The 27,445-nt window shown below is 41.7% G+C and overlaps 1 protein-coding gene across 22 annotated transcripts in view; it reads left to right on the top strand.

Moving 5' to 3' along the window:
* RBFOX1 (RNA binding fox-1 homolog 1) overlaps positions 1 to 27,445 on the top strand; it is a 795,203-nt gene that overhangs the window by 229,996 nt on the left and 537,762 nt on the right. The window contains exon 1 of one of the 22 annotated variants that reach the window (XM_071570950.1): positions 7,035 to 7,069. The exons of 20 other annotated variants lie outside the window; for them this stretch is intronic. The gene's annotated coding sequence lies outside the window, so the exon portion shown is untranslated. Of the gene's footprint in view, positions 1 to 7,034; positions 7,070 to 27,445 lie in introns of those variants that run through there. One more of the 22 variants, XM_071570945.1, reaches the window with a different exon arrangement.

Here is a 27,445-nt window from a genome sequence, read left to right on the forward strand (position 1 = left end):
ATTTCACCTTCTCCAAAACTGCCGGTGCTCACTCTTGAGTGAACCTCTTCTGCTCTGCTGCTCAAACTGCTTTCTCCTCCTGCCCTCCTCCTGAGCCCAAGCAGCCACCCACCTTCTCCACTGCCTTGTTCAGTTTTGTTGCCAATTGCCTTAAGCAAAACCCATCCCATTTTTCTGGACTTCTGGCACGGGAGGTCACTTGTCCAGTGGACTGTTATGTTGTTCTCCCTAGTCCCTTGCTCTTTAAATTTTTATTTGCTATAATTTCCCTGGTGTTCTTCATTAGAATATTCTGGGGTTCAAACTGATTTTTCTGCTTTGCTCTTCTGTAGAAATACTGGTAAAACAATAGATGATGTTCCCTGCATTAAAACCTACTTTGTAACATTAGTGACCATGAGCTGTAGATAAAACTCAGTAACATGGATAGTAAAGTCAGCCATGGGGTGCCTAATGTGCAGTTTGGGTTTTTAAGGTTTATTTCTTGGAATCTTGCTGTGATTTTGCCTTGGCTACCATAGTTGGCCGTTCCTTATTTTTTATTGGGCATAAAATGTAATAATATGGGACTGTTATTAGCTACAGAATAAAGCACTGTTAGCACTCAAGTTTTTATTCTGAATCTAAATACTGTATAGATTTTGCAATAGGAAGACATGCTGGTCAAAAATGCAGTAAACAATGAGTGATCAACAAAGCTTTGGTTCAGGATGCGAGAGAGAATTGCAGAGTTCCAGTCAGAAATAATAGAAGGAAGGAAATCGAAGAAGATGGTAAAAAGAGAAAGCAAGAATAAGTAAAATAATATTGAAAGGACATTCAGCTACTGAGAGGACTTTTACTGCATTCACTGTTTGATCCAGGGCATAATCCAATGTGTTCCAGTACCAGGGTTTTTTTGAGAACAAGAACTGGAAGGTTTGGGTTGCATTTTTAGGATGCTTCCAACAAAAGTAATATATCACAATTTCATATTGCACCTCTTGTTAATGCCCATGAAAGGCAGCAGTTACAGTCAAACATCCATGCTCTGTACAAGATGAGCTCACCCTTTAACCACTAAACTAATTGTCTGGACATGTCTTACGTAGCAGCAAAGGGAGAAAGGTGTTTAAATTGTCAGAGAGACATGAAGTGCAGACCAGCCTACCTGTGTAGCACTGACTCAGCCAGGATGAAATTGGGCATCACTTGCACCAAACCATGTCTCAGAATGTACTGTTTAGAAGCACTACAATAATATTAAAACATAATCTAAGTAACCAAAAAGTAGCATTTTCCACGTGTTTCTCCTGGTCAACAGGACTTGTGAAAGTTATTTTCGCTCTAGAATTTATTCCTGGACATAAAACAAAAAGCTGTGAAACATCTCTGATTGATGGATAAACACAATATTTTGATCCATGTTTCATCCCAGTGCCAGGCTGGTGCTCCTGTGCAGCCCTGCCCCTCTGTACACATAGAACATGCAGCCAAAGTCAGTGCCTTTCAGGGTGTTATTTTCCAATATGCATTTTTCAAAGTCTTCTCTGAGCAGTAAAATGTGTGAGAAATACATTTGGGGTTTTTGGCTTCATCTGGTAAACTACTCTCCAGTCAGCCCACTTTTGTAGTGTTCCATCCTGTCTTGGAGACACACAATTGGTGGCAGTAAAACACTTATTATCAAGTTTATTTTTTAGGCTAAAAGGTAAGTTTCTCTTTCACTCAGGCAATGACTTAGTTCCTTAGTACTTGCCATCTGGCTTGGAATATTTGTTTTCCAAATATGTTGCAGTACAGGATCCTGCACATTTATGTAAACCACTTTATTTTAAGGGATTTGGGTTTCCCCACATTCTCTATAATTTTGGGGTTGTTATTCTTGACCATAACAGTCTACACTTATAAAGATATATTAGATAGGATGGGCTATCAGCAAATACTGACAGTACCACAGTGTTGCAGGATTGCAGGATCAATAGAGTAGGAATTTGCATCCACCTGGGGATGAGTTGGGATGTTGTGTGGGAGCAGGAATCTGAGCAGTGGGTACACTCTGCATCTCTCTTGGCAAGTGGTGGGTGTCAGTTTGGGATTGTTGCTCCCCAGTGGATCACAGTTGCTTTTAGTTTCTCAATAAAGCTGCATATTAGATTTCTACTTTTAGGTTGCAGGTGTTTAAAGAAACTGTTTGTACTGGGCTACAGAAGCTGGTCATAAATCAAAATACTGATGTAAAGTGATAATAATGATGGAATCTTCCATCACTGATTTTTTTCCCCCAAACTTTAGAACTGGTTTATGAGTACAGCTTTTAACCATTCCATCTCCAGCATTTGGAGCTGCTATGGTGCTAAACTGGTAGGATGCAGTGGTTGGAATGGAGGTGAAGGAAATGTAACCTGGACTCTTCAGGGTGACACAAACAAGTATTAAAGATGTTTTGGTTTTTTTTTTTTTTTCACTAAATAGTCTTGCTGGTGCTTGGGACTGACTGTAATAAAGGACTTACAGGTCCTTTTGATTGCACCAGTCCTCGAACAGGGACATTCTAGCAGTGCTGAAGGCCAGCACTGCACCTTTGAGCCACGTTGTTCCCGGCCCTAGAAATGCCTTGAACTCTCCCAGGGTTCTCATCCTGACATGTGCAGAGCCCCTTTCCAGGGGAGGGCATTAGCAGAGCCTGAAGGAAAGGCTGATTGGAATGTCTGAGGATTGCCAGACACATCTTGTAAAGCTGTTTGTTAATGCCAGGCTGCCATTGCTGAGATCACATATTGCAGGAGAAAATAATGAGCTGGTTTTCAGTGATGGGCTCAAATATTTGTCTTTCCTAACCACTGCTTTTCTTCCACCTTTCCTGTACACAGCCTTTCCCTCTTCTCTAACCCATCTGATCTTTCCTTTGGAAGAACTGTATTAAATGTAGGTGTTAGTGCTTTCTGCTAACAGATAACTTGAAGCTCTGCACTGATTTTAAGGAATTGGTACTATTTGTTGTGGACACTCTCTTTTAGCCTGTTGTGAATCAGTCAAAACTGGTGTGAGTCAGTTCTACCTCTGGGCACTTGTCAATTCCTTGCCTCTTGCTTTTTGTAGTATCAGTTACAATATTTATTTTTCTTTTAATTGTTTTTTTGGTTGATTTTTTTGGGTTTTTTTGTTCAAATTAAGCCTAAAACATTCACCACAATGCTACAAGACCCACTGAGTCTTCAGAAAACCTGAGCTCTATTTTAATTTATTCGAGAACTCACCCAAGTTTCGTGCTGCTCAATGTTTCTATAATTCTGTGTGTTTGCAGCTTTCCAATATCTGTGCAGTCAGAAGCACTGAGGGAGCTCTGCTTTAAGTAAATACTTAGTAGGGAGCCAGCAGTTCTCCACTGAGTGGATCTGCATAGTATTGTTGTCCCTGCAGATGAGAGAGCACACTGTGGTGCATTCTGCTTCTCTGCCTCGCCCTTCCATGGTGGGCACAGAGCTGAGTTGTGTTAATTGAACCCTCTCCGTGGTCTGCCTGGGATGGGGCTGTTACTGCTCCTTGTAATGGTTGTTGATTTGACAGCTTGTCCTGCTGGGTGCTCTGACTGTGCTGCAAGGCTTATTATTGACAGAAGGAAACCTGCCTCTGTCCGTGGAAGGCTTTTCTTCTTTCCCCCTCACCCCCCTTCTGCTTTTGCCTTTCCAGCTCCACTTATGTTTGAACATGGTCTTGTGGATCCCTTTTCTATTCGTGTCAGTGTTTCAACCCTCATCAAAGATCCTGTGAGCCAAACCCAGATTCTGTACTCCAACAAAAACCATCTGATGTTGTGAAGAGCTCAGACATTTTTTCCTTCTGGGAGGAAGGGGAGCAGTAGGAAAGGAAGGGGGGAGCAGGGTACTGTTAGAAGTAAGAGAGTCTCTTACTTAATTTTCTCCAGCTTAAAAGTGATCTTTTTGTCTTTACTGCTACTGCCACCCAGATTCTGGGCCTTAGTTAGCTGGGTGCACTTGTTTATCTCAACACTTAACTGTCTACCTGCACAGTTTTTTCCTAGTCTGTCAGGAAACAGAATGAAGTGGTTACTCCCTAAAGAAATAGGGATGGCACTGGAATTTATTTTTTTTTCTCCTTGCATTTTGCTTCTATTGCACCTTTCCTACCGTTGCTTCATCCTTAAGTGGTATTTTATGTCAGATGAGGGGCAATCATTTTTCTGAAAAATGAAGGCCCTGCTTCGTCATCACAAAATCCTGGGCTCATTACTCTGGGGAGGAGAAGACCAAGAAAAGCTGGGATGAGAAAGAGCTGTTCAGTGACAGAGACAAAACAGAACTTCCAGTGTATTTGTCTTGGAGCTCAAGTACTGCCTGCCCTCTATTGAGCAGGTCCCCCATCGACTGCAGCGCTCTCAGAGCCCCACCACGGCCGTGCCTTTAATGGATATAAATGGCCACAGCTTTGCTCCTGCAGGTTGGGAGAAATATGAAGGGTTACAGCCACTGTAACAAAGAACTGCTTCATAATTCTGCTATCTTCTGACTTTAAGAGCCACTTTGTGAACTGTACAGTTGTCTAAGGATGCTGATTAATTTGCATTTGCGTTATGTAATTTTAAGATAAAATGAGTCGTGTTTTATCTGTTTAAAAAAAATAATTCTTTAGTGACTTCCTTCTACTGTCTGAAGAGGGATTACATAAAGAAATGTCTACTGAATGCATTTATCAACTAGAAAAAGGCTCCTCTTTTATCTGAGTAGCTTCTCTAAGTGTTTCTGTTTCTTTTTCCCACTGTGTTTTATATAAATTCGTGAACATCAGGAATATCATTTCTGACATGCCACGAGGGAGAGGTCTTGAGGGATGAACACTGTTACCCTTGCACATCAGGGAAAGGCTGGGGATGTTGAGTCTTTATGAAGGCAGCTGTTCCAAAATGTTCAATCATTTTTCCTAAATAAGTTAACAAAGAGAAATTGCTCAGAACAGAGCAGGTGTCTCACCCAGTCTCTGCATGGTTCAGTTTGATTTCTCTTTTCTCTTGTGTGCCTGTTCTCCTGTAAAGTTTTCCAGTTACTACAGAATGATAAATATAATACACATGATTTACTACATACACATGTATGTACACCTGTAAGTACATATATATGGGAAGGAATCATATCACACAGAGATATAAAAGAAGGTTCTTGCGGCACATTCCAGGTCCTTATATTACCAAAGGTAAGTAACAAAGGTTAAATGTCCTCTGCAGGGTTTGTTGTTAAAAATAAAAGAGATTTAATTACTATGGCTTTTATGTTAATGTTTAATAGACAATCTTTCATCTAGATAGGATTTGACAGTTAGGACAGAATAGTGCTTTATTCTGGTCCAGTCTTTTGCTGTTGTTGTTGTTGGTTTTGTTTTTTTTGTCTTGCTTTGTTTTTGTTTTAGTTGTTGTTCTCTGAAGTTTCAACAGCCTCTGTGTCCTCTTTAACCTCTTTCCTGCCTACTTGTGTTCCCCGAGAAAACTTCTCTTTGCCAGATAGATCTTGGCATAGTGGTGTCTCTGTTGAGGGTCACAGGTAGTTTTGGTTTCCAGCTTCTGGACAATGATCAAAGCCTTCACATCAGTCACTTTTATTTCATTCAGTGTCTTCCTTGCTCTCGGGATTCTTTTATCTTTGTTTCCATTACCAGCAGCTCCAAAAGTTAGATTTACTGTATGAATATGCATAGAATTTGTGTTTTGCCAGAACTGTTCTCTATCCATGTTGAAAGCCCTCTAGAAGTTTAGAAGTCAGTGGCAATTCATAGTTGTTCTCTCCACTGGTTTACCCTCCCAGAGGCTGGAGGGCTCTGCATCCCTTTTGGTGCAGGGATGTTTGTGGCTGCCTGAAGAGCTATTTTTACCTTCTGTCGTCCTTGAAACTGCTGGTCAGGAGTTTCCTCCACTCCTTAATGCCTTCACAGAACCACAGAGTAAGGGCATTCTTCAAGTTGGGTGTTTCTGTGTTTTCTCCTTATCTCTGCTTTGGTTGTAACATTATGCTTTTTAATCCTGTTCAGTTATCTGGGTATTTGAAAGTCATTCTCGCTACCACTAAAAATTCAGTTTTATTGTAGCTCAATTAGATTACTTTTGGCTGTGTTTTTGAATTCTACTGAAATGGAGCTTTAATTGGGTCAACATGGTGCCAAAGTTTATGGGGGTTTTTGGCAACTTATTTGCAAAATAAGAAGTCGGAACTTTAAACAATTTGATTTTCTGATACTGAAGGCTGATCAATTCTGTTCTATATTGAGTGTAACTGGAAGGAAGAGTTCCATTATTTGATATTTTGTCTCTAATTGTAAAGCCAGAAGCCAGATATTCAGAAGAAATGCTTTATAAAACAGGTTACTTTATTAACTCACAGCTTGTATACAGGGATTGGATTTGAGATGGCTTAAATCACAGAATCATGGAATCACAGAATGGTTTGGGTTGGAAGGGACCTCACAGCTCGTGTCATTCCACCCCCTGTCATGGGCAGGGACACCTTCCACCAGCCCAGGTTGCTCCAAGGCCTGTCCAGCCAGTCCTTGGACACTCCCAGGTCTGGGGCAGCCACAGCTTCTCTGGGCACCCTGTGCCAGTGCCTGCCCACCCTCACAGGGGAGAATTCCTTCCCAATATCCCACATAACCCTCCCCCTGTCAGTGTGAAGCCATTCCCCCTTGTCCTGGCACTCCATGCCCTTGTGAGAAGTCCCTCTCCAGCTCTCTTGAAGCCCCTTCAGGCACTGGAAGGTGCTGTAAGTTCCCCCATATCTTTCCAATGATTTGGAGGCTGTGGTGGGATTTCTGACAGAACTGTGTGTGTGACACCCAGCATGACAGAAAAGGTGAACTGGGGTTGGCATGTGTGTGAACAGAAGGTAAGGGCAAGTGAAGGCCAGTGCCCTTGGCCATGGTTTTGGGTGACTGTCCCCTGTATTCAGTAACACACTGTGTGCTGTGCCGTCTGCCCAGATTGCTGGACTGTGCCCATTAATGACTGTCCATTGTCATTGCAGGCCGCCTAGAGCTTTCTCACATAGTGCGTTGAGGTGGTGGTGAGTGACGCCGCTTTCCTTCGGTATATTGCTCCAAATCTTGCTTGCTCAATGCAATCCAGAAGTTGTGGGTGTCAGTCTGCTGAAGAAACATGCCTGAGGAGCAACATTTGTCTCCTTGATGTTTAAAAAAGACAGTTGTGGTAGCTGGCTCTAGGTTCAGTTCTCACTTTTATCCTGCACTTAAACTTCTGATTAAGGTCATGCAGGACACCTTGTCATCTCTGCACCACTTAGTCTGACTTTTATCTGATGCTGAAGAACTTGCTAAGTTGTCTTTGAAGAATAATGTTCTGAGGAAAATGGATCTAAATGGATATATTGGGTAAAATAAATTCACCTGCAGTCCCGTGAAAAAGCACTGTAAATCTTGCCATGACCCTGTTCACTGAGGAGGTTTGTTGATAGCATTATATTAAATCAGGAACAGGAGAGGAAGCTATACAGACATTCAGTAGGAACTTAAGAGGGAGAATTGCATGGCTTATGGGATTACAGAATATGGAATTTTGTACTTCCAGGTCATTACTTTGAATTCAAATACACTCCTGGTAGAAATAAAAATCTGTTACCAGATGACAGCTCTTCAGTTTTGTGTGTGAAATGAGTTGAGGTTTTCTCTCCACCTGGTAATGGGCAGATGCCCACTATGCAAGAAGTATCACAACTGACACCATCAGCTGCTTTTATTGACAGTTTCAGTGGTGTGGTCAGCACTTAAATACATCATGGCAGAGTCACCTTTTTGACCTTAGATTAGACTCTCCTTGGCTGTTCAGCAGGGAGATATGTGCAGAGAAAAGCTGAACAGCTAATTTATTTTCCTCCTTTATTTAATGTTGTTGAACGTTGCTTCAGTGAAAAGTAGGTAAAAATTAAGGGCAATTTCCAAATTATTGCTCAGTGTCTTAAACACCTTATTAGAGATCTTGTGTTATTCCTTATTTCCTATTGCACCAAACAGCCCTTCAACAACGGAAGCATCTGAAAGGCAGGGTAATTAATAAGTATTTTGGCAGAGGTTAGCATTACCCTTTCTCCTTTATTCCCTGAGGCTTAGCATTGTTGACACCACTGAATAAGGAAGCTAATTTATTCTGGACGTGTAGGTGTTGCAGAACATCACTGCTTTTGAAGAGAAGATGTAGTGCATTTAACGTCTGATTTAAAGACAGTCGTCCTTTGGTGTTTGCAGAAGTAAATTCTGTGACAGCTCCCTGTGACTGCTGGGTGACTCATGAAGGGGAAGTTCTACAGGAGCTCCCACAAAGTAGCTTTTCTCTGCTGAAACTAAATCATGTCTCTTGTGCCCCCTCGGAGGTTTGTTTTGGTCGTGGTGTGAGGGAGTTTGATGTGAAGCTCTTGCTACCACAGTAATAAATGCAAAAACTCAACTGCCTCCTGAGACAGAGGCTACCAAGAAGTCTTAATTAATCTGCCTCCAAATAACTGTCATTAGTGAGATAACCCAACTATCCTGGAAAAGATGTGGATTTACATTTGAGTGTTGTCTATATGTGCACCCAGTGCCGTGAGCAAAGGAGGGGAGCAGTTCATGGAGGTGACAAGACAAGACAAGATGGACATCCCTGGGCCAACCTGCAGCTCTTGAGCCAACTCTTGAGTCCCTTGAGGGTGGTCACCAGCCTGTGGCTCACCAGCAAGCAGAGAGGGCAGATGTTATTCAAGCCAAACAGATCTTGGTGACTGAAAATTATTTAGATACTGTTTATAAAAAGGTGGAACTGATGGTATCAGATACAACAGCTCCCTTTGGCTGGAGGCATTATCAGTGCAGGGCAGGCTGTATTTAGGAAGTTATTTAGGAATTCAAGAGAGAAACAATATTCTTTTGTTCATTATATTGATATAGATCTTAGTTTGAAGTGAATTATACTCTTTTTCTGTCTCAAATCTTAATATGCTTCAGAGAAACCACTCTACTTCTGCCACCATTACAGTATAACCTGTTATATGCAGCAGTTTAAAAAATGGAATAATTTGTAAATAATTGTGAGAATTGATTTATAAACACAACTGAGGATGGTAATTGCTCTGAAGGCATGAAGGTTAGCCAAAAATTCCAGTACCGTGTGGTTTTACATGTTTTCTTTGGAGGTTTTGTTATTATTTTAAGAAGTTTTAAATAGAAATTCTGATAGAATTTTAGCTTTGGTACAAATAGGAGCCAATAAAATTTGACTTGGCATGGAGTAGCAATCTTAATGCTGATGAACAGGGCAAACATGCACAGCTTCCACTTGGGGACAATTGGCACAGATGGCAGAGCTGATTTTACCATGTGCTATATGTCTTATTAATTGCTGTGCCAATTACTATAAACTCCAAAGCCCTTTTCTTTGTTCCTTGATTGTGGACAGTTTGTCTGGTGTGTTTACTGCAAATTTCAGACTTCTGTATTTTAGGGGAATTGTGGCTTCTTCCTTCTGCCATTCCACACCCATCTTGATAGTCACAGATTTTTTTAAACTGTGATGGAGAACAAGTATATGTGAACCAAGAAGTTATTTGAACTTAAATCTCTTCTGTGTGTGGAACAGGGTTCTCCCCAGCAAGACTAAAATTTGAAATCTGGACTTGTGCATGTGCCTTGTTTTGCGGAAAAAGATGAAATCCTGTCCATTTCAGAGGTGGTACAACATCCAAGCAGAGAGTAGTTGAAATGATGTTCTAGAAATAAGTGTATATGCAGATTCCTTATCCAAATTTGTATCAATGTAATAGGGACAATTATATCTTTGAGTCTACTCTGTTGGGTTTGTAAAGGTTTGGATGGACCAGAGAACTCCTATAAAACCTGTAAAATCATTATGTGGAAAAGAAGTTGGATATAACTACCAGAAACTCCAAACTAGTAAAACTAGAGGGAGTCTGCCCCTGTTGCTACCTGCTGGGAACTAGAGAAAGCAAGCCTTGAAATTAAGTTTAATTGCATAAAATAGTCTGGTAAGACTGAGGATATTAAACCAAGAAATTACATGAAACAAAAACCACACCAGTGGGAACAAATTGTGTTATTTGCAATTTTTTCTAGGCCTGACAGCATTATAAACAACCAGTGGGTAGCACTGGGTAAACGTGGGAGAACATGTAGGTTGAGTTATTTGCTTTCTCAATCCTGGGCTTGTCCAAAAGAGCTGGTGCCCTGTTCTGGGAAAGTTGATTGAGTGGTTTTTGCCAGTCATCAGTGCTGTTGTCCCTTACACAGTGGAGAATTGCAGATGCTGAACTGGTGTTAGATTTGCTGCAGTAGCAAAAGGGAATTGTAATCAAACCTTCTGTGTGGTGGGAGACAGCTTGGGAAAGGTTGTGGTTGGAGGCTTGAAATCTGAGTGGGCTGCCTCTTGGGGCTTCCAAGGAGCCAGAAAAGTCCTGGAACTGTGATAATTAAATTAAGACATGAAATCTTTTACAAAAGCATAAAACCTTTGCAAGCCACACACACGGTGAAAGCCCCCTGGGAGCAGGGAAGGCTGTTGTAGCCCCCAGCAGTGGTTCAGAGCAGGGAGCACGGGCAGCAGATTTCACCTTCCAGCTCACACATTTCATCTGTGTCACTGCCTGCTGCTCCAGCTGTCTGTGTCTGAGTGCTACATTCACTACTAGGAAAAGTTAGATTTTTTACAATTCCAGGCATATCTATTAGGTCTATGATGCAGATGCAATTGCAGGATGGAAAATTACCTGCTTACAAGAAAATTACTGGAAAATGTTGTTCTTTCCTTGCAAGCACAATGTAAGTGCATTAATTGCTACAAGGTTGGGTTGTTTTGTTTTTTTTGTAATTTGTATTGAGTAGCTGTTCTTCAAAAATGTAAGGATTTTAGCAAAAAAATACTAGCAAAAAAAGCACTAAACATTACCAAAATAGCCTCATCTCACAGCTTTATTAGCAACACTTTGCATTTCACTTTTCATGCCCACTTTCACAACATGGTACAATTCTTTGAAAAAATGCAGAATGATTCTTTGATACTCTTTTTGTTTTTCCCATTCTTTTCCATTACAGGATTGCACAGGTTTATCTCTCACTACATTTGAATTACAAAATTTGGACAAGCTAATAGATACCCTGTTCTTTCTAACCTAGTTTTGATATTCATAGAATCACAGAGTCATTAAGGTTCAAAAAGACCTCTGAGACTATTGAGTCCAACCTGTGACCAATCCCTGCCTTATGACCAAGACCAGAGCACTGAGTGCCATGTCCAGTTGGTCCTTGAACACCTCCAGGGATGAGGACTCCACCACCTCCCTGGGCAGCCCCTTCCAGTGCTTGACAACCCTCAAGCAACCCTCTGTGAAGAAATTCTTCCTGAAAGAAAATTGTCATGGATATATCTTTGTCAGAGTTCAGCTGCCAGGCACTTGCCTTAGGTGAGCTTTGCTTCCCAGGTATGTGGGAATACCTGGGAATGACCCATCCTTGCGATGATATTCTGTCCATCCACTGGAAAGCTCAACCTGACCCATCCTTCTGACATCCCTCTTTGTTCCCTCCATCTGTCATCAGGCAGCTCATTGTAGTGTTGAGTCTACAGAACAAGGAATTGAGAGAGAATCTCTGCCATAAGGCAAAGGAGAGGATTGCAATCAAAATATTTTGCAGTGTTTTGTGATAGGAAGCAGAGACAAGGTCTTTGAGGGAACACTAGAAATCATAACCTAGGCAAAAAGGTTATTTTTTTTTCTTTTGTTTCACAGACATACATTTAGCACAGTATAATGCATTCTGCAATGTGCTGGCAGCTGATGCTTTTTATTATTTCTGTTTACTGTAGTGCTGTTTGAGGGGCTTAGAATTTCTCATTTGTCTCTCAAAGTCTTGTTTTGCTTGGCCCTCAGTGCAATGTATTAATATTTTCTGAAAGATGTAGATAGCATTCTCTGAAAGCCCTTCATTGCCTTAATTTGTTAGATGCTGGGTTTGATAGATAAGTGAGTTTCTATCATTTGAGAGCTGATGGGTGTGATAGATGGCAAGAGTTAGTAATGACTACACACTGTAACTTGATGTGAAGGACATGCAATATTGATTACAAATATGTCATCAATTCTTGGAAGATCAGTATGAGTGGAACTAATAAGAGAAATCACAGAATCACAGACTATTCTGAGCTGGAAGGGACCCAAAGGGATCATCGAGTCCAACTCTTCAGTCAATGGCCCACACAGGGGATTGAACCCATGACCTTGGCATTATCACAACCAAGTTTTAACCAACTGAGCTAATCTCAGTTTCTGACTGTCTGAACCAAAGCTGCTTCTGCAATGCCATGCAGTTCCAAGGCTCAGATTCCCCATTTTGCCAGTGGGTCATCCAGGGAGAGAGCATGGGTGATTGAACATGGTGGCCAAGACAGCCAAACTAACGAAGCAACAATTGCCATCAGAGAAATGGACCTTTTGTTCATGGAGAGAGATGATTTGTCTGATTAATAATAATTGAGGAACTCAGCTAAGGTGCTGCATGCACAGAACACCTCACAATGAAGTAATAAGCAAAAGGCACTTTAGAGAAGAGTTATTTTGGATGCAGAAAGTGCCAATTGCCAGCTTAGAAATACTGGATAAATACTTGAGAACCTCTGAGCCATGGCTGACTGGGATTACATGCTTTGTGTGCCAGAGCCAGATTCTGATTAGAGCATTTAATTGCTTGTCACAATGTAAATGCTGTTATTTTAAAAGGTGGAAGTGAAAACCATAAATCAATTATGTGTTTGGGTGTTGTTTAGGGTTTGTTTCTTTGTTTTGGCTTTGTTTCATTGTTCTGTTTTGGCTTTTTTGGTTGCTTTCAGTATTGCTGTTTAAAATTTACTTTATGTGATGAAAGATTACGGAGGAAGTTTTGAAACAATAGTAGAGCTTGTTGCCCTCAGTGGCTTAAAAGAGTGTTCTTTATCCTTTGCAAAAATCACAATCTGATTTTGAAAATCAGTTGAGAAATACAGTGGAAATATTTAAATACTTTCTTAAATTCACTTTTGACCTTAACAGTCAGAATTTGATGTGAAATAATGTATTTACATGCATGCTTTCACACATAGAATGAAAACATCTGCATAAATTAAGAGTTCTGGTAAATCCCATATTAACTGAACAGAGGGGAAAAACACATTTTCAAAACAATTCTCTGAAAAACCGAGCTTTTCAAACTGCTGTTTTATTTATGATCCATGTTGATATTTATATATGCTGATTTTTTGTCATTGTGTTGAAGAAATGATGGAAAAAAATATTTACAGCATTGCTCTCATAAACCCAGTCTTTTATGAGCATGATACCATCCTGTGATAAATACTGAGCCCAAATAACCTTGCAGCTGCAATTCCTTATTACACCTTCTAATTATTTATGGGTTGTGATATGTAAGCACTAGATTTATTGTGGGCTGTATTCACAAGTTTTCCACAGCAGCTTCCACACATCTCTCCTGAGGTGTCTTTTTTCTGGGTATGATTTTGGCTGCCAGATTTGTGAGAAGAATTGTAGTACCAAAAGATAAAATGTGAACTGGGGTGGTGTTTTGTGGAAGTTGAGAAGGGGCTGCACCTTGGAGGCCTGGCATGTGCTAGGTAAGAAAACCTTTAATTATGCTCTTTTTGGCAGGTTTTTCTTGGATTGATGCTTGTTTGGAGTTTTGGGGCACATATGGCTGCATTTTAAAGGCAGTATGGGCCCTGCTCTTATTTCCCTCATGTTTTAGGGGTGCAGCTGGAGGCAATGCTGGTGTTCTGTGAGCTGCACTGGGTGTCTGTGCCAGGTCCTGCAGTAGGGCTGGAGGGCTCTGGGAGGGGACCCTGGGCATGCACAGCTGGACCTGGATGGGTCCAGAGCGGGCACAGCTGAGACTCAGCCAGCCTGGGGACCCCTTCTTTTGAAAAGGATGAGACAGTGCACAGCTGGGAGGGAGCTGGGGCAGCTCCAGCCCTGGGAGCACCTGGAAGAGCTGGAGGAACAGCTCCTGGGGGGCTGTGGAACAGGGATCCACATGGGAGCTCATGTGGGACTCCACACTGCAGCAGTGACCTCAAGGAGCTGTGGCTTGTGAAGAGCCCCCACTGGAGCAGCTCCTGAAGCACTGCTGGCCCTGGGAAAGGCTCAGGCTCAAGCAGTGCAGCTCCACTGTCAATGTGTACCTACACCACTGTCCGTGTGTGCCTACACCACTGTCCATGTGTGCCTACACCACTGTCACTGTGTGCCTACACCACTGTCCGTGTGTACCTACACCACTGTCACTGTGTGCCTACACCACTGTCAATGTGTACCTACACCACTGTCCATGTGTACCTACACCACTGTCACTGTGTGCCTACACCACTGTCACTGTGTGCCTACACCACTGTCAGTGTGTGCCTACACCACTGTCCATGTGTACCTACACCACTGTCACTGTGTGCCTACACCACTGTCACTGTGTGCCTACACCACTGTCAGTGTGTGCCTACACCACTGTCCATGTGTACCTACACCACTGTCACTGTGTGCCTACACCACTGTCACTGTGTGCCTACACCACTGTCAATGTGTACCTACACCACTGTCCATGTGTACCTACACCACTGTCCATGTGTGCCTACACCACTGTCAATGTGTGCCTACACCACTGTCAATGTGTGCCTACACCACTGTCCGTGTGTACCTACACCACTGTCCATGTGTGCCTACACCACTGTCCGTGTGTACCTACACCACTGTCCATGTGTGCCTACACCACTGTCAGTGTGTACCTACACCACTGTCACTGTGTGCCTACACCACTGTCAATGTGTGCCTACACCACTGTCCGTGTGTACCTACACCACTGTCCATGTGTGCCTACACCACTGTCCGTGTGTACCTACACCACTGTCAATGTGTGCCTACACCACTGTCAGTGTGTACCTACACCACTGTCACTGTGTGCCTACACCACTGTCAATGTGTGCCTACACCACTGTCCGTGTGTACCTACACCACTGTCCATGTGTGCCTACACCACTGTCCGTGTGTACCTACACCACTGTCACTGTGTGCCTACACCACTGTCCGTGTGTACCTACACCACTGTCACTGTGTGCCTACACCACTGTCACTGTGTGCCTACACCACTGTCAATGTGTGCCTACACCACTGTCCGTGTGTACCTACACCACTGTCCATGTGTGCCTACACCACTGTCCATGTGTGCCTACACCACTGTCACTGTGTGCCTACACCACTGTCACTGTGTGCCTACACCACTGTCAATGTGTGCCTACACCACTGTCCATGTGTGCCTACACCACTGTCACTGTGTGCCTACACCACTGTCACTGTGTGCCTACACCACTGTCACTGTGTGCCTACACCACTGTCCGTGTGTAGCTACACCACTGTCCGTGTGTGCCTACACCACTGTCAGTGTGTGCCTACACCACTGTCCGTGTGTGCCTACACCACTGTCAGTGTGTGCCTACACCACTGTCACTGTGTGCCTACACCACTGTCAATGTGTGCCTACACCACTGCCAGTATGTACCTACACCATCAATGTGTGCCTGCACCACTGTCCATGTGTGCCTACACCACTGTCAATGTGTGCCTACACCACTGTCAATGTGTGCCTACACCATCAATGTGTGCCTGCACCACTGTCCATGTGTGCCTACACCACTGTCAATGTGTGCCTACACCACTGTCAATGTGTAGCTACACCACTGTCAATGTGTAGCTACACCACTGCCAATGTGTAGCTACACTGACTTGCCTGAATCTCACAGGTTGTAGAACTCGAGTTCTTTTCCATACTTTTATCACTCTTCACACCAGAAAGTGCATATTGTTTCCAGAAACAGAAAAGGAAAGTCACTCTGTGGAGGTGTAGGTTTAAATTATTGCAGTGACCTTTTCAGCTGTCCTTGTCTTTCTGCTTATCATTGAGCTGTGCATTGGATTCCCTGACTTGAGAGTAAAGCGGTTCTCTGACTTGGAGACCACATATCCCTGAGCAGGTCCCAGCAGCTGCTGCTCTGGCCCAGCCCTGTGGGTAGTGCTGGATATATTCTCTCAGTCTTAACTCAGAGTGGGGCAAAGATTATCTCATAGAGCACTTGTGGGCTTTAGTTTCCTCTGAAGGGCTTTCTGAGTTTATCCTGCCAGTTCCTGAAGAATTCTTCACATGGCTCAAGTCAGTGGAGGATCTTGGTTGCATTATTGTATTGGTCATTTAATGCCTCTACCCCATGCTCTGTTTGCTTATGCAGCTATGGAAGGGTGGAAGAACAGGTCACACATAATGAAACTTTCCCAGAATTCTGCCCCAGCTGCCAGAGGTTGATGGTTCAGAGGTTCTCTGAAGAAGAGGAGATACTGTTGTGTTTCAAAGCTCTTGACAGATTGTTTATTGCATAAATTTGTCCTATATGCCTGTGCTTTTTCCAACACCCCCTGGTTTCCACTTCCTCTTTGCTTCCCTGTTGCAATACACCCAGGCTGCTTTCCTCTCATTCCTAACTCTTGACTGAATCTACAGCATGTGCCATGGTTCCTCCAGGTCCATCCCAGGCCTGTTGTCACCTTAACACAAATGTTCTATTTGTGAGGCACTCAAGACTGATCAATATGACACATGCATTTTCCTACCCCCCAGCTGCAGGTCCCTTGGCTGTGCTTGCCATCCTCCTCACCCTTCTTCCATTATTTTCCCACACTTACTAAATGTGAATATGCAAAACTCACTTTATTTTTGCTGCTTTAGTAAATTCCTGCTGTGCATTTTCACCCCTGGTTTATCAAGTGTATGTCAGGTGTCTGTTATTGGGTGTCTGAGAAAAAGAGCTGCCAGTGATTAGATTGGCTGCTCATCCTCTCTCTGTTGGTCCTGCATAACCAACATTTGCTTCCTGAATGTTAGCCAAAAATTATCTTCTCTCCAGCTGGATAGAGATGTTTCATCATCTTTAAAAACTGAGGTGACCATGATGGTGTTATTGTTAGGCAATTATTTCCTGTTCTCATACAAATTTACCCTCTGACCAGTTCTGGCCATGATAAATCTGGCAGAGAAGCCAGTGAAGAATAATCCAAGCTTGTGAAAGCCTCTGTTACCATAATGCAATTTGTTCCCTTCTATCCCTGCTGCTTTTGCCACTGCTCTCTCTGTCATTTTTATCAAAGCTTCCTGCTCCTAATTGTTTGCCTTTCCTGCAAAATGAAAAAAAGAAAACAACTTAGATTCCAGTTGCTGTGCCAGAATGGAAAAGCGTGACGTGTTTTTTATGGTCTTCTTGTATGGTTCTTAAACTTGCCAGGGAGTTGGCTGAGGGCTTAGTGCTGGATCTTTCTGTGTACTTGCTCCTGCCTAAGGCACAGGAAGCATGGAGAGGTGCACTGAATTTAGTTAGAGGACTAAACTGGGTCTTTATTAGCCAAGAGGACCCAAAGGATGGAGCCAGACTCCCTGGAAGCACACAAGGAAAGGCTGAAGGGCAATGGGCACTGGCTGAAACACGGGAAATTGTTTTCAGGTAGGAGGAAAAACTATTGGCAAAGAAGTTACAAAAACCCCAGAACAAGAGTCTGGAGAGGCTGTGGAATCTTTGGTAGAGTTCACAGAATATGCTGAGCTGGAAAGAACTCACAAAGATATTCAAGTCCAACCCTTAGCCCTGCACAGGACCATCCCCAGGAGTCACACCCTGTGCCTGAGGGTCTCATCCAAAAAACCTTTGCCAGGCTTGGTGCTCTGACCACGTCTACTCAGAACTATATTATGATTGACTTTTCCTGTAACCATTTGGTTTGACACTTAAGTACCTGTAAATAAACATTTTATCTCAGCAGTAGGTTATTCATAACTGGTTTGTAGAAACAAAATAGGTGTGGGGAACAGAGGCCATTTGTTTCTGTCTATCTGTGAAGCATCTGGTACGACCACAGGGAGAGATGAGCCAGTGGCCTGGATGGGTCAGTGATCTGAGCCAACACTTCAGAGCACATGCTTTGTTCAGACACCTGATCTGCTGAATGTAAAACTGCTCTGTGTTTAGTGTTTCATTTCAGTGTTCTGTATTAGAATTCTGTCTCTCGTGCAAGTTTCCAAATTTTATTTTAACCTTGAAGTACATTAGGAAGCATTTTATTTTGTTTTGTTTTTCTCCCAGATCCACTATCTTACATTCTAAGTAGTATGACTAATACATGAGGCTGTGTAGGGAAATCACCCTTTGAGAATGCAGTTTTGTCTGCCCTCTTACATGACATGTAAAATTTATTTTATATCCTAAACCCCACAGTATTAATCTCATGCAGAATTATGAGTTTTAAAATGCCTACTTGTGCTGAGGGGAAGAAACAGAAGCAGCAATTTAACTTTTTTAACATTTCAGCTGTATTTTTTTAAAAACTTTTTTCCTACTCTACTACTTTCCTCCTCTTCCATTTTTAATGCTGTTATGCAGATAAAGATTTATAACATGTAAGCTTAATAGCACTAAACACTTGTTTAATTGGTAGAGATTTGGGAGAAGGCCCAGACTAATTAACACCAATTCCTACTCTATTGCCAGTTTTTAATGGATCTTAGGACCAAATCTTTTCTGGAACTAAAGTTATACTGAAGGCCTGTTGAAAACAGAAAATAAAATCATATAAGACCACCTTGACAAGCCATCTGTTAACAGTATAATGCTTGCTTTGTATAAGTAACAAGACATATATATGCAGTATAAACAGAGAGTTTCCCTTTTGAAGCATTATTTATACCTACATAAATTCTCCTGGAATTCTCTCCCCATACGCCTTTCATTTCACATTTTTCTTCCTTAAGAATGGAATATTTAGTGAATAATGACTAATTTTACTACAGGAAGCCCCAAGAGTGATCTTTATTAGAGTTCATAACTAATGGGTTGTTTATCAAAACATAGAAACTAGAAAAATGTGATAGAACTCTCTATAAATACTTATAATAAAATACCCCAAAGACACAACCTCAGGAAAGGATAATTACAGCACAAACAGGATGAAATTTAAGTTCAAGTGTATTAGGCATGTGGTGTTCTCTGGCTGTTCAAGTTCCTTCTTCAGAGCATCCCCAGAGAAGGAGCCTGGCCCAGTTTGCAGTGGATGACCAGCCTGGCTGGCAGAGCTCACTTAGAGCCTGGCCAGAGGAATCCAGCCTGTCAGAAAAATGACTCAGCATCATTTGGGTAATTATCTGCAAAGGCCTTGGAAAGAACAAGAACATGAAGGAAGTTTTATGTCATCAGAACTTTCTGCCTTTTGAGCTTTTTCTTTGTTTTGCTTCCCTTTCATCAACTGAGCTGATATTAGTGGGATTCTCACCTTCTTCAGAGCGTCTGCTTGACCTTTTGTTGGGCTGGGACCAGAGTGCCCTGGTGGTAAGGGGTGATGCCCTGTGATTTAATCCACATTTCTCTCCTTTCTCTGCTCTCCAGCTCAGGGGCTGTGTTAGCTTAGCTGTAATTTTGTATTGCTCTTGTCACTGCAGCGTGTTCCTGCCCAGAAATCCAACTTCAGGTTCCTATTGTGTGCTTTCAGTGTTGAAACAAGAACCTCTGACTGGAGCCCTCTGCTTGCCCTTTGGAAGACAATGGGGATGTAAGCTTAAGTGGCCTGTCACTGTATGCTAATGCAAAGCCTTTGTTGTTAATCTTGGCATGGGGAAATACAGAATTGGAATTACTTGATGTGATTCCACTAAAATCCCTGTCATTGCATGTCTTGTAGCTCCCACTAGTGTTGGAGAGTTTAGTCTGCTGGCACATACTAGACAATGTTTCCTTTCAAATAAAGTATCTGAAATGTCTGACGTATTTTTATATAAGAATGTCCTTGTTTCTTAGAGTAAAGCATCTGATGCCGTGAATGACCCTTCCCCCAAAAACAGGACTCTGAGCACGTTAGTGCAGGGTAAGATAAAAAGTAAAGGTCCTTTAATAACACAGGGCCTACAGCCCACAGGAACACAGGATGACATGCATGTGCCTCAGTTCTTGTTTCCATGGCTTTTATAATAAGATCCCTCCAATCATTGCTTTACACATTTCTCAGTCCAGCCCTGGTTCCACCCCTGGTCCAACCCCTGGAATTGGGTCTGGGGTCGTCAGGACCCTCTGTCTTCATCAGCTCTTCTTCCTCAGGCACACAAAGGTCTCTTGGAGTTCATCCAGTTCTGGCTTTTGGGTCACTCTGACCTGAGTTTATGTTTCATTCTGTGGGCCTTCTGATATCCTTCAGCTCTACCTTGGAAAGGAGTCTAAACAAGATTAATTAACTAAAGGAATTTGAGCTCCCTGTTCTGGGACAGGGGTAGTGATAGAAAGGCATTAAACTTAAACTGTTAGAAATATTAACCCTCTAAAAATCTACAACTACTGTGTTCCTAAAACCTACAAAATGTGAAAATCAGAACAAAAACCCTTTCGGCATCACATCAAATACAGTTAAGTATTAGGACAGGGTACCTAAAGAGATGGTGGAATTCCTGTCACATCAGATTTTTAGGAAAAAATTCCCTAAAAATCTTTCAGGATGGTTGCTGTATCTTTGACTCTGCTCCAGATACGGTGCATTGTCCAGAACCCTTCCAGGCAGAACTGAGAGTTAATTATTTTGTATTCAAATGAGCGCTTTATTCCTGTTTGTGGATACCTAAATTATGTTTTCTAAGGAAAAAAAAACAACAACATAATTTTTCAGCCAAGATGCTGTGAGGTATAAATGCATTTAGTATGTCTTAATCTTAAATTTTAGAGTGTGAATTACATGGAAGTGATTGGAGTAAAGTCACTTTGGTTGCTGGGTAGGTTTTAATTTCTTACTGCCCAAGTGTTTTTCACATGTTTATTTACCTGAAGATGAGAGAGCAGTAACCAATTAGCATATGGTTTTAGGAAACACAGTGGATATTCCAGTTGGGTAAAAAAAATAATTTAGAATGTCTTATTTGTCATCAAGGTGCATGATATGTGACTGGCCTTTTAATGGCTTTTAGAAATGTGCCTCACATAATTTGAAGCAAGCTTTCTTATCAGTATGTCTTGCAATTAATTTAATCTTGTTTCTGTTATTTCCACAGTATTTTTCAATTCAGTGAACCTCATTACATTTGCAAGTGCATTAAATTAGAGTCTGGATAGAAGGAGAGAGATGATTATCAGTTAATTTAATTATGTTTCTTCGTTTGCCCATTTAATGATATGTGTGCCATTGTTGTTGCAGCCCTTCCTGCAGTAACACTGGGCAGGAATTACTTCTGATTCCGTGTAAAGTTTGTGTTATCTGATAACTCCCAACAGCTGCTGCAGCCACATGCTCACTAATTTATGAGTCTAATCAAAAGGCATTTATTTGAAGCCTAAAGGCTGCAGTAGGGATGCTTTGACCGTATTCACCATGTCATTTTTTGACTTTGCACATGTAATAGTGTTTTTACAGTTTTTTCCACCATGAATTAAGAAACAACTTTATGTTCTTACTGTGACTGCAGGAGCAGGGAGGTGTGGCACTGCACAGGGCCCTTCTGGCCAGCTGAACACTGCAGCTAGGAATGATCTTGGTTTTCAGGACAGAAAAGCAAACCCCCAAATTCACCTCTGCACAGCACTTCATGTCAAATGGTCTTTACTTTTACTAATAACATTATGAGATCATTTAGGGAGATGCCATAACCTGAATTCCAGTGCTCAGCTTTTCATGGTGTCTGTCAAAGTTACTGCTTTCACCAGGAACTAATTTTTCTAATTTTTTTTCTTTTTTGCAACTCTGCATAATTTTTTCCCCTAAAGCTTTGTGCCATATGCTTGAAATTTCAAGATACATGGCATTTGCCCTGGCATCTGGAAATCCTAAGGATATTCTCCAGAGCAGTGCTGCATTCCATGTGCAGCCACGTACTGCAGCATATACCAACTGCATAGCTCATTAAAGGCACAGCTGGGAAGGCAACACCTTGGGCTCTGAGACATTCAGAGATACCCAGTATTAATGGGAGACAAAAAGAAATTCAAATTCAGCTGTTAAGCACAAAATGTTTGAATTTTTAAGAATTTTTGGGAAGGAAATGGAAAAGTTATTAAAAAAAAAGCAATAGCAGTAATAACCCATAACTGAGAAATAAAAAAAAAATTAAACTCAAATTTGACTAAACTTGGGTAACTGTTCTTTACATTTTTATTTATTATCTGTACCTAACAAATTGTTCTGTGCCTGAAAGGTAAATAATGCACAGAGTTTGAGTACATAAAGTTGTTTCTTTTTGTGAAAGTACTTGCCACTAGAGAAAGGCTCACATGTCAGGAGGAAGATCAATATACTTTTCTGATCCCAGAGCTTATTTCTCTTTGCCCTGCAATATGGAGAACCTTATGGACTGTTTTGAAATGGAATAGATACATTAAGGATAAAGGGATTTTAATATTTCTGATGCACTTAATAGTAGCAAAAAAAAAAAGAGGCAGATTTAGTATATTTTTGAAACTGAGATCAGTGTGTGGGTGCAGAGTGGGAGGCTCAGACTGAACAAACTCCACAAAGATGGGGTTTGTGAAGTTGTCACTGCAGAACACCAGCTCTTTGCTCTAGTGATGGGGGTGACCTGGCAGCCCTGGATTATTAGTCACTATGGCTTATTGTCAGCTCTAGTTTGAGGGTTGTTCAGATTAGCATATAGCACTTCTCCTATTTTGTTTTTTAAATAACTGATTAGTGCCTTCTGACTCGCCTGAATTGGCTGAATCCCATATTTTATGTCACACCCTCAATTTTGCTTACACCTTTCTGTTTTCATTTTTGCTTACTTTCCCTGGGAGGTTATTTTTGGCAAGGCTGACTGATAGGCAGGCACTGTTATTCATACAGGGGAGGGCAGGGATATGCCAGTATTGGCTGCAGCCAATGGATTATTTTAAATTAAAAATAATTTTTACATAGCTTGCCTTTCTGTGAGGAGGAAGTAAAGTGAGGAGACAAATATTTGCTGCTTATCTTACAGGTATATCCATTTGGGGTTTGTGTGTTTGTTTTGAGTTACACCTCTTGATTTTGTAACAGTGGACAGTTTTTCTCATTTTTTTATTTTTCTTATTATTTTTCTTAATAAGTACAGACCTTCTCTTCAGCTCCATTGGGAATAAGTGTTTTGAACATTTGCCATTATCCAATGGTCTCTGGCAGAGTCCCATGAGAACTCCCATGGGCCAAAATGCAATATTATGCTCCTTTATAGTGGCAAAATCATCACTTAGAGACTGCAGGGCAGGGATAAATCCAGCCATTTGTCCAAGCACAGAAATAAAGCACGGATTCATTAGCTAGTTTTGACTGCAATAAATAGTGTCTGATTACAAGAGTCCTCAGCTAAGGGCAGAAAAACAGATCTGCTCTGGCTTTGGATAGCAATGGGGAGAATTAAATAGATGTAATTAATAGATCAGTGGATTTTTCAGTCAGAGATTTGATATATGGAAGAATAAAACCTCTTCTTAAATGAGGATAAATCTACATGGTTGATCCTCATCCTACTATTACTACAGTTTTGCCTTCTCTTTTGTAGAAAATATTTTGTTTGGGGGTTTTTATTGCCCTGCTTTGTTTTAAGCCAGTGGTAAATTGGTAATTGCCTATAACCTATTTAATGAGGCTTGATGTAATGTGAAGGGGTTTGGCTTTCCTTGTTCTTGTCGGTTCACTTTTGCTGTTTTGCCCACAACTGCTATTTTTGGAGGGCCTGGAATGCAAAGATTGTATCCCTTAGTGTTCTGTGTTGGAGAAGTACCCTGTTTTTCTGTCCATCAGGAAGAACGTTTCCAAATCCCTCCTTGGTCTGAGCTGCTGTGCTTGACATCTCATTATTTGACTCAGCTGTTTCAGCTTCACCTTCACCCAGCTAATTAAGGAACTCATTGGATGTATTATTCAGTATTTGATTCCCCTCTCTGAGTCGGTGAGAGATGGAATTTGAAAAGCAATCCCCGGGTTGGGATTAGTGGCAGGATTGTTGCTCCAGTGGTGGACTAAAATGAGAAGAGCTAATGAAGTTGGCGACAAATGAATCACACCCTGGCGTTTGAGCCAGTGTTTGGCTGCTGGTGAAGGGACTGGGATTAGGGTTGATCATTCTTTAACTAACCAGACAGTGCCCTGTTAATTGTTTCAGGATATCTGTGGTGTCAAAGAGGTTCTGCAGCTGTATTTCCATTTTTGTGTCCCTCCTCAGCTGTTGTCCTGCAGGGGATGGGATCGTTGTGTGTCAGGGCTAGATATGGGCTTAGCTGTTTGTGGGACTTGGCTTTGCTCCTCAGGTTGGCTCCCTCACCAACATGTATTACTTTCCAGGGCTTTTGGCCATTTGTAAATAATTTATTTTTTTCTTGGATTATAAATGTATACAGGAGTGCTCTGCAAATGAACAAAATCCAGTGTTCAGCCATAGGTTATCCAGTTGCATTCCCGACCCTCTGACTTTGCCTGCCTTTGTGACTAATCTTTAGTATTAAAAGGTTATTAAAATTAAATTAATTTCCTTTTTGCTTTAGAATTTTTTCTTTAATATTTATATTAGGCCTCCTGAATTACAAATGACTCCAACTAATATTCTCCTCTACTTAAAACTTACATACTTTTATCATATTGGTTAACACAAATGTTTTAAAATATTGTGCTAAATGCAAATTAACACAAAAACTTCATGTTGCCAGAAAAATCTAACCTAAGAACATGGTAGTGATTTTTGATACAGAAGACTGAAGTGTGTTGATCAGGATTTGAGGCTCATTCTTTAGAATCCCAGAGAAGTTTTCTAGTCAAGCCACTGTTTACTGTTCTGATGGAAGTGTCTCCCTCTCCTTCTCCTGGGGGTGGGTTGTCCTTTCAGCTTTGATCTCAGCCACATTCCTGGCTCTGGAAAGCCTCTCTTGGCAGAAGTCCAGTGAAAACAGAACTCCCTGTGAAGGGTTTTGAAAGTGAAACTGGTACCATCCAGCAAAAAGCCCTTGGAAGGATCCTGTCAAGCCTTACACGGAACATCTGATTCTCCATCTCTGGAATAGCATTTACAGGAGATGAAACAGTTTGAGTGAATCACAGGGCAGAAACAATCACTAGAAAATCTCTCTGGTTTTAAACGATCGATGTTTTTTCCTGCAGAACAATAAAACTGCTGCAGCTCTGTTATGATGACAAAGGGAGAACTCCATTCTGAAAGCTTTCATGGCAAAACAAAAAGAAAACTGTAAGAGCTTCTGGTTTTTTTCCTAATTAATGGTGCTTCTAAATTTAGTTTGGAAATTGGGATAAATCCTGAAGCAAAATTCTGGAGCTTGTAGAATATACATACAATCTTAATTTAGGGTAGAAAAAATTAAGTCCAATCAGTTGTCTTAGTTAAGCATATCTGATATTTTTTATTTTGGAATAAGAGTCCGTTTTGTCTGTTTACCTTAATCTGCTTTTTCTCTGAGCATTCACACACTTTGGGATCTTCATATGCCAAGGGAAAAGGCTGACTTTTGGTAGGAAGTGGTGGCTTTGGGACAGACTGTGACATCTTTGCTTGCTTTTGCACATACAGTTTTCTTGGTCCAGAAAGGTCACAGTTCTGTGCTAGGAAAAATAAGTGATTGGAATGGGATGTCTTCAGATTAGTATTCTGGCAGGTACCTTTTTATACTTGTCTTCTTGCTAATGAGAAGATATGTAAATATTTCATTAGGCTACTAAAGGACTGAGAACATTGTCTTTAATGAGACATGAAGTAGAAAAAATTAGACTCAGTCTTTCAATAATTTGGAACAGTGAAAAATGTTAACTGTCTTTTACTCACAGAGGCTTATAATCATATTTGTGTGAGCAAACTAAATTTGAATTCAGTTATTTTCTTGTTTTAAACTTGTTTTGGATCTCTGCTTTTGCCTTGATTTCCTAGGGAAAGACTCACTCTTACAGCCTAGAAATATTTCTGACTCCTTCATTGTGATGAGAAACAGAAGTTAATACATATATAAACTTGGCTAAGTTTGGGGGGTAATTTAATGTACAAAAGCTTAGCTTGGTTTGTAGAGAAATAGTTAATCAGATTCTTTTGTTTTTACATATGATTGTCTTAGAGGTTATGACTCATTTGTATTTGCATGTTTTTACTGTATAACATGCTGAATCACACTGGACTTTTATGCCATGATTTTATTAACCATTTGAATCCAAAAATAGATCATGAAATGCCACTTTTTCTTTCCCTTGTCCATTGTTTAAATAAGATAATATGTTAGTTATGGTGTATAAAGAAATAAGCTTATCAAATTACTTTTAGCAGTGAAATTTGAGCAATTACTTGACAATTTTGTCGTATGTACTTAAGGCATATATATGGGTTTAATTCATTTTCAGTGGTGCAGTGCCTTATTTTAGAGCTTTAAATATTTTTTAACTTAAATATGATTTCTGTTAAATTCTCTAAAAATTCTTCATTTTATTTCAAAACCTGTGTGTCCCCCAGATGGTGAGAGCAGTGCTTGTCCTTTCCACATGCCGGGTCCTGCCCTTTGGCCACCCCAACCCCCTGCAGCGCTCCAGGCTGGGCACAGAGTGGCTGGAGAGCAGCCAGGCAGAGGGACCTGGGGGGACTGAGGGACAGGAAGCTCAACAGGAGCCACCAGTGTGCCCAGGGGGCCAAGAAGGCCAATGGGATCCTGTCCTGGATCCAAACTAGCGTGGCCAGCAGGCCCAGGGCAGTGACCCTTCCCCTGGACTCTGCCTTGGGGAGGCCACACCTTGAGTGTTGTGTTCAGTTCTGGGCCCCTCAGTTCAGGCAAGAGATTGAGGGGCTGGAGCGGGGCCAGAGAAGAGCAACGAGGCTGGAGAAGGGACTGGAGCACAAGTGCTGTGGGGAGAGGCTGAGGGAGCTGGGGGTGTTTAGCCTGGAGAAGAGGAGGCTCAGAGGTGACCTCAGCACTGTCTGGAACTGCCTGAAGGGAAGTTCTGGCCAGGTGGGGGTTGGTCTCTTCTCCCAGGCACTCAGCAATAGGACAAGGGGGCACGATGGGCTCAAGCTCTGCCAGGGGAAATTGAAGTTGGAGATGAGAAAAAACTTCTTTGCAGAGAGAGTGCTCAGGGATTGGAATGGGCTGCCCAGAGAGGGGGTGGATTCACCATCCCTAGAGATTCTTAAGTGCAGATTGGCCATGGCACTGAGTGCCATGATCTGGTAAAGGGACTGGAGTTGGACCAAGGGTTGGACTCGATGATCTCAGAGGTCTTTTCCAACCCAATCCATTCTATGATTCTGTGATGTTCCCAGCCCCTTTGCTAAGGCCAATTGCTTTTCATATCTTTCAATATTTATATCCAAGTACCTTTCTAGGCAGTTTTTTCCCACCCAAAGATGTAACTAT

The sequence above is a fragment of the Pithys albifrons genome, chromosome 16, assembly GCF_047495875.1.
Source record: "Pithys albifrons albifrons isolate INPA30051 chromosome 16, PitAlb_v1, whole genome shotgun sequence".
NCBI lineage: Eukaryota > Metazoa > Chordata > Aves > Passeriformes > Thamnophilidae > Pithys > Pithys albifrons.